The sequence below is a fragment of the Heteronotia binoei genome, chromosome 7 (genome assembly GCF_032191835.1).
Source record: "Heteronotia binoei isolate CCM8104 ecotype False Entrance Well chromosome 7, APGP_CSIRO_Hbin_v1, whole genome shotgun sequence".
In the NCBI taxonomy this organism is placed as follows: domain Eukaryota; kingdom Metazoa; phylum Chordata; class Lepidosauria; order Squamata; family Gekkonidae; genus Heteronotia; species Heteronotia binoei.
Genome location: NC_083229.1, coordinates 134,347,652 through 134,356,205, shown reverse-complemented (window position 1 = coordinate 134,356,205; position 8,554 = coordinate 134,347,652).

The window sequence follows — 8,554 nt, the reverse complement described above, 5'->3', positions numbered from 1 at the left end:
AGTACCCGGCTTGCTGGGGGGGAGTGTAAAAAATTGGGGAAGGCAATGGCAAACCACCCCGTAAAAAGTCTGCCATGAAAGCAATGTCACCCCAGAGATAGAAACAACTGGTGCTTGCACAGGGGACTTTTCCTAGGGTAAGTGGAGGATTAATGTGAGACTGAAGTCCCCTCCTCTTCCATTCTGAGGGCTTAGAGGGGAAGGCAAGGCTCTTGTCAGCCATGGGCAGCTCCATGTGTGCTGGATGAGGTCCCACAGCAGTCTCAGATTTCCTAGTGCTGGGTCCCCCTCCCCTGTTATTCCATTCTGGCGTAGGGCTATGAGAGAGCTTTGTGAGAAACGGCCTAGTGAGAGAATATGGGCGGGGGGGAGGGGACGGGGGGGACAAGTGTAAGAAAGGAGCTGTCTTGCATCAGCGGATGGATTCTCACTGCTGGAGGGAAGCCGAATGGAGCAACAGTGCCCATCCCAGGGGCTTCAACAACTCATGACAAGGATTTCCTTGTTCCCGGAGAGGTCGATCCCTGCCCAGCCCACCAGACCCCAAATGTCTGTCTTTATAATGATCTTGTAAGGAGACAATTTGCTGGTGTTCTTTGTTCCTTCATTTAGAATACGTAAGATCAGCTTTGCCATTAAAGTGTGTGTGCAACATTCACAGCACATCAAGCATGAAAGTTTTGCCCTATTGCGAACCACGTGTCCTGGAGGAGGAATTTATGCTGGCCAGCTGTATGGACTTGATTCACCAAGGTGCAACTCCTGAGAAACAATCGTAGCCAAGTGATCTGTGCTCTCATGATTTCACATGGGCAGACAGAGGTGAAAACGTTTTAATTGTAGTGATGGGATTGTATCCCATGCCAGTTGCCACCTCTTAGAACAAAGATGCAACCCAATTGAATGGAAGAGCATACATTTAAACTATAATCGGATTTAATTGACTTAGATTTTTGATAGCACAATTTAGCCAGCATGTAGAATAGAGAATTTGTTGGTCCTTCAAATCAACTTGGTCCCTGTGTGAGACAGGAAGGAGGACTAAAAGGCCAGTAGAGCTTCCTCTGATGTTACTCAGCTGTCTTGTTGGTCACACACATTATCTAAGGAGCCTAATTCTCACCACCAAGCAGAAGGCTTATCATTGGCAATGCACTGTCCACTCATGTACTACTGTGGACACCTATGGCTACTGTGGCTCCACAGAGGAAGCAACAGTTAGGAGGTGATGAAGTCTATGAAGCAGGACACTGCTGCTAAAGACATTCGGCCGGCCAACCAATCAGTTAAGACTAGAGGGGTATGAAGGCACCCAGTGACAGGTCTTATTGGTAATAGGGCATCCATCGTCTGGCTCAGAATTGCCTGCAATATGTGAATTCTACCAGCACAGGATAAAGTATCTTACAAAAGTTCATGGATTGTAGAATTAGCTACTCTTAAATGTGCAACTTGGGGGTAGGTCTTTTTGGAGGTAAAGCTACCAAGGAGGCTGCCAGGTGTCCTGCCTGTTTCCCCCACAGCCCAGCTGTTAGGGGGGTTTCTCTCTTAGAACCAATTTGGGGATCAAGATAAAATAACACAGTGGCCAAGAGGCATTTTCAGCGGAAGAGAAAGGGGTGCAGCGTAAGGCACCATCTGGTCTTTCCGCAGCCCCACCCCTGCCCCCGACTAGTATTAGGAGAGAGACACTGGGCACAAAGGCTTCTGTTCACTTCACACAGTGCAGTGTTGTTCCCATGGGGTCACTGTGCATTGGCAGGACGTTTCAGCAGGGTGTATTATCACCAGTGCAGTGATGCTTTAAGACCCAAAGAGCAACACTGGTGGGAGAAAGAAAGCCCACATTTGCACCCCCGGAAGCAGCCTTCAGCCTTTGCCAGGATAGAAATGGAAACCTTTGGCTGTGGATTAAAAGATGTGCATCATTCTCTGTAGCCTTGAAGTGCTATAAAATATACACACAAGATAATTCAGTCGCTTCTAGGAGAGTATTTTTGTTACAGTTTCTTGCAACTCTTTCAAAATACAGGACCTTTTCAGAGGTTTTTTTTTTTCTCCTGATGGGATAGTTTAATATTTATTAAGAGGATTGCTTGTTCCTTATTGTGGGTTTTGGTTTTTTGGGGGGTGGGGGGGGTCTTCACTTGCCTTTTAGGAAGCCTCTTGTAAAGCATTCTGCCCTGGATGGCTTTCCTTGGGATTGCAAATATGTAGTGCTGACGTTGACTGAATATCGAGTCACATCGTGATTAAAGACTTTTAAATACCTTCTCCCAGAGTGGAATCTTCTTTGTGATGTCTGGCTCCGCAGCGTTGAAGACTAGCATGGCAGCCAAAGACAGACCCATCCTGGTCCGGCCAGGGCGTGGTGCGCGGAGAGGGGCGCAGTGGCCGCAGTGCTTGCAGCCATGCGTCCTCCTTGCAGAGGGCCCAGCAGGGTGACGCTGCAGAGGTGTCCCCAGTCTGAAGCCTGCTGGCCACAACCAGATCTGAATTTGGGCCTGCAATTGCGAGATGGCCATAGAAAGTGAAGTCCTGATGACGCAGCCTTCAAGAACCGTCAAGGCACACCCCATCCGCCACTTCAGGAAGGTCCTACAATTTACTAATGTGTAGTGATGTAGTTCAGGGGTCCTGAACACAGGGCTGGCCCAGCCACTAAGCAAACTAGGTGATTGCCTAGGGCACCAGCCTTCTGGGGCGCCCCATGTGACTCAGTGATGTTATCAGTGCGGTGGGGAGGGGGCAGAAGTTAGCCTTTCCTCGGGTGCCAGACAGTCTGGGTCCAGTCCTGCCCGAACATGGTGCCCATGCCCCCTGCCAACACCTTTCCTGAAGCCTGCCCAGTGTTCTCAGGAAGTGGGTGGGGCCAGGCAAGGCTCCTGCCCAGCAGGCCTTCTGATTGGCTATGCAAATTAGAAGAACACTGTTGTGGTGGCAGCTCCCACCCCAGTGCTGGTTGTCTTTTCTCTGTCTCCTCTTTTCCAGGGTATTTTTAAAAATAACTCTTCCTGCCCCCTCCTGTTGTGTGTGACTCTGCCTTTCAGAGCAGCCATTTGTAGCTTGCTCCACCTCCCACGGTGGCCATTTTGCGGTTGTCCTGATTAGCTTGGGTCAGAATTTCAAAGATGCCCACAGGCTCCAGAAGTTTGAGGACTCTGACTTTGGGAGTGAAGGAAGACCTCTGACTTCAGGAACATGTGATTGTGTTTCAGTTTTTAGGCTGTGTCACTTCCTTGGAAGCAGCTTTATTTATTTAAAACATTTTTATGCCACCTTTCTGCCCAACCAGGGTCCAAGACACAGCAAACATAAAAACATTAAAATATATCAAGAAGAAGAAGAAGATTGAATTTATACCTCGCCTTTAACTTGGAGTCTCAGAGTGGCTTACAATTTCCTTCCCTTCCCCTCCCAATGGCAGACACCCTGTGAGGCTGAGAGAGCCCTGAGAGAACTGTGACTGACTCAAGGTCACCCAGCTGACCTGGTACTCCAGATTAGAGTCCGTGCTCTTAACCAGTGCACAAAACTGCTCTCAAGCTTAGTTAACTATGCTTTGGGGGTAATGGTATGGAGCCTCTTAAACCTGACCCAACATAAGACCTCATCAGAATCTAGGCCAGCCCACACAGCCAGCCCCCCATCTCCATGACTCTTTTACACACTCTCCCTGAATGATACCTGTTACAGAGTGAAAAGGGAGACCCCTGTGCAAGAAGCACCAGTTGTATCCAAGTCTGGGGTGATGTCGCATCACGATGTTTTCACAGCAGACTTTTTACGGGGTGGTTTGCCATTGCCTTCCCCAGTCATCTACACTCCACCCCCAGCAAGCTGGGTACTCATTTTATTGACCTCAGAAAGATGAAAAGCTGAGTCAACTTTGAGCCGGCTACCTGAACCCAGCTTCCGCCAGGATCGAACTCAGATCGTGAGCAGAGAGCTAGTACTGCAGCTTTACCCCTCTGCACTACGGGGCTCTTCTCTGTTATTCCTAAAGGCAGTGTTTACTCAACTACATGACTAGCTCCTCCCCCCAGGTATGCCATCAAAAGGAGAGGGCTTGTCATCCAAATTACAGTCATATCCAAAAATTCTTTTTTTCTGTGCATCACGTGTGCAAGAGGGTCTAGCAGTCAAGATTGTCTTCCTTTTGAGTAACTGCAGTAGCGGAAATGCAGGGTCGCATCACAAATAAGTCAGGGACTGTAAACATTGTAATAAGCTGCTATAAGTTTGAGTGAGGATGTAAATGGTTGGAATAAACCCTGAAATAAGTCACTGATGGGAAATCTTCACTATTTCTGCTTTTGGGACAGAGGCCAAGGAACGTCACGGACACCCTGTCTTCACAGAGAAGTGCCCCTGAGGGAATTAGGACAAAACGTCCCCAAAGCCCCACAGGGGCCAGGGGCTTCATCATTCTTGCTCCAAACATGCCTGCCTGAGAGGGCAGTACGGGCAAATCTGAACATGAACATTTAATCATCTCCCTGTGATTAAACTGAATTGTGATTCACGTCTAACTCCATCAACGGCTCTGATCGGCATATCAGTCTTCCACATTTGGGCTGGGATTCATGTCCATTATGGCAACTCATCTCTCTGAAGAAGCACCCTCCCCGCAGGAGTGCAAGTCAGACTCAGGACACAGAGGTCACCAGCAGGCCCAGAATGCCGGGCACCCCAGGCAGGGCTAACTTCTGGTGCCCCCTCCCCCGCACTGATCATGTCACAGAGTCACATGGGCATGCCCAGTTTGGTGCCCCCAGAAGGCTGGCGCCCTAGGCTGGTCCTGAACAGGCCGTGCCTTCTGGGAGAAGCAAAATGGCACTGCCTTTTTAGAAAGAAGGTGAACTTCTTTGTGAAGGAGCTCATCCTGCTGGTCCCGGGGGTCTGGAGGATTTGCTCAGAGGGCTAGCGTGAGGGAGGGGCGGGTGCCTCTTGGGAGTCTGGAGGCCTTGCAAATGCAATGTAGGTCTTTGACAGGAGGAAGGATTGTGATCCCTTTTCCATTTTTATTACAGCCCAAAAGTCCCAAATGTTCAGCCCAATTGCTGTCCTGGCTAGTCAGCGCCTGCGTGTTCTGCCCCGATAAAAGTGCCACTGTGGTGCAAGAACTTCTGCCCTGGAGAAGGCAGAGCAAAGCTGGAGTCTGGCAGCACCTTTAAGACCAGCCCAGTTTCATTCTGCTTCAGAGCCTTCTGGGCACCCACTTGAACCCACCCCCAAGAAGGCAGTCGCTGATGTTCCCCCAAGGATCTGCCCTCACAGGGAGGAAGGGCTTCGAGCCCCTGTGGCTGCCAAGGGTGCAGGCCCCACTGGGCGGGGGGAGAGAGATGGCTGCTTTCCAAGACTCATGGTTGGCAGTGGGGCCCAAACTGCTCCTTTCACCTCCCCCACTGAGGAAATGCAGCAGGGTGCCATGTATTTTTGCCTCCTGCACATCCAGCTTTCCTTAGTTCAGCACGGATTGCCGAGGAGCAAAACTGTATCAAGGAGCTGTGTAGATCAGCCACTCTGTAAAAGCCCTTGTGTGAACTGCACAGGCCAGGTCTGTACTTTGTCTCCATCCACAGCTGTGGTTTTGGATGAAACTGCTGCTGTGAAAGTGGCCCCTCACTCGGCCTGAAGGAGCCCACTGAGGGACCCTGACACTCTCTTCAAGCACAGAGAGCACCCTGAGAACACTCTCTTGGAATCAAGGGAAAGCACAAAGAACACGAGGTCTTAAATTAGGGCAGGTGTATTTTTACCTGCAGAGCCTGAGAAGCTCTATTGTCATAACAGAATGTCAACACTCCTGAATCAGATCTGTGGTCCATCAAGGTCAGTGTTGTCTATGCAGACTGGTAGTGGCTCGCTGGAATCTTTCCTGTCACCTGCCTTCTGAACCTTTTCACTGGAGGCTCTGAGGGCTGGACCTGTGACCTTCTGGATGCAAAGCAGATGTTTGGCTACTGAGCTGTGACCAGTGACTGGATGGCTGCTCTATTAGTGGAAACACCTGAACCCCCTGGCAGATTTTCTAAATGACAACTGGCCGTCCGGAACAGGGAGTTGGAGGAATTGGCCACCTCTCTTCTAAACTGCACATGAGCTGCCTTCGAAAAGCAGAGGAGCCAAGCCATCCTTGCTTAATGCAAGGCCGTTAGAATAGGCTTGCCAATCCCCAGGTCCCAGCGGGGGTTCTTCTGCTTTCCCAGGCTCCTTCCTGCCCCCAGTCAGCTGGCCGGTGGGGGGAAGCCAGAGGACCATGTGCCTTTCCACCTCCGGAGGCTTCAGTCTCCGATTGAAAGGCTTCCTCTTGGGATGGTGTGTCTGTGTTACTTTGAAGAAGTTGGCAGCAACTTGTGAGTAGAGAGGCCAATCCCTTGCTTTAGAGTCGCCAGAAACAGGGGCGGGGGGGGGGGAGGGAAACATCTGATGAGCATTTCATTATTCCCTATGTGAGATTGATTCTCATAGGGTATAATGGGGAATTGATCTGGAGGTTTCAGGGGCTCTGGGGGAGCTGTGTTTTGAGGTAGATGCACCACTATTTTCAGTATAGTATCTAGCACCTCTCCCCAAAGTACCTGCCAAGTTTCAAAACGATTGGACCAGGGGGTCCAATTCTATGAGCCCCAAAAGAAGGTGCCCCTATCCTTCATTATTTCCTATGGAAGGAAGACATTTAAAAACATGCTGTCCCTTTAAATGTGATGGCCAGAACTCCCTTGGGAGTTCAATTATGCTTGTCACACCCTTGTTCCTGGCTCTACCCCCCAAAGTCTCTTGACTCCACCCCCAAAGTCCCCAGATATTTGGACTTCGCAACCCTACGTTAGAACCACAAAGTTCTTGAACGGATTTGTCAAACCAAGACATTGGAAATGACATCACATCAACTGAACTATCTAGGTTCAAAAGGAAACACACCTGGAAAAAAGTTATTCCCCCGCCCAATGGAAATTTACAGTATTTTGCTATATGAATGACAGAGAACAAGGATAGATAGAAGGCTTTTCACAATAACCTTCTCTTGCCTACAGTGCCATCTGTTGGCAAGTCACCTAAGCAGCATTGTTGGAAGATTGGCATGGCAGCAGCTATTTTACACAGAATGGACAATTCAGAGGTTTTTCCTTTCTGCCTTTTGTTCAGTGTATAACAGCAAGCCAAGCCTCTGGCTGCACACTTGTCAGCATGGAAACCCCTCTAGATTCTGCTGGACTAACTGGAGGGGGGAAATGGGCCAATATCCCCCTTCCTGCTGCTGAATCACAACAGCACACAGGAAAGCACTGATGGCCCATCTGGCTTGTCTCCTGGGGCAGTTTGGGATCCCCTCAGAGCACCACTGTGCAGGAAGCCCATTAGCACATGGGCAGTTGGACAATGAAGAAAGCTGGCAGGAAGAAAACAGATTTATTTGAAAAGTGGTGCTGGAGGAAAATTTTAGATTCCATGGAGCGCCAAAGACAGATCAGTGGGTTCTAGATCAAATCAAGGCTGAACTTTCCTTAGAAGCTATTTTATTTTTTATTCTATCATATTTATATCCCGTCCTCCCCAAACAGGCTCAGCTACTATGACCAAAGGTCACATTGTGTGAAGAGTCACTGGATAAGACTTTAGAAGAGCCCCGCTGGATCAAACCAGTGAGGGTCCATCTAGGTCAGCATCCTGTCTTACACAGGGGCCAACTAGTTCCTCTTGAGAGCCAACAAAGGGGCAGAGAGGCTGAGGCCTTCGTAAGAACATCAGAAGAGCCCTGCTGGGTCAGACGAGGGAGGGTCCATCTAGTCCAGCCTCCTGTCTCACACAGTGGCCAACCAGTTCCTCTGGAGGGCCAACAGGGCACAGAGGCTGATGCCTTCATAAGAACATAAGAAGAGCCCTGCTGGATCAGACTAATAGTCCATCACATCCAGCCTCCTGTCTTATACAAGTAACCAACCAGTTCTTCTGGAGGGCCAACAACAAAGCATGGAGGCTGAGGCCTCCCCCTGATGTGGCCTTCTGGCTCTGGGATTCACAGGTTAATGCCTCTGAATATCAAGGTTCCCCTCAGTCACCATGGCTAGTAGCCTATTATCCTCCATGAATCGATAAAAGGTAAAGGTAGTCCTCTGTGCAAGCACCAGTCGTTTCTGACTCTGGGGGGATGTTGCATCACAACGTTTTTGCAGCAGACTTTTTACAGGGTGGTTTGCCATTGCCTTCCCCAGCCATCTGCCATCTACCATGAATCGATAGACCTACCTAGATAGGTCTATACAGACCTCTCCTCCATGAATCTATCTAATCCCAGTGATGCTAAGAAAAGAGGAAGACTCATCCTGAGATGGCCTCACTGCATGAAGGGATCCACAAAGGCTCTCCGTCTGCAAGGCCTCAGCGGGACATTTGGGAGGGAGGACACTAATTCAGGGGCCCCTGAGTCAGAAGAGCCCAGCGGCCTGCACGCACCCCCCCCCCTGCTCTGTTCCTGTCTTCCTATACAAGTCTGCAGCCTCCTTCCTGCCACCTTCTCATCAGCCTGGCCCAGGAGGAAGTGGGGGTG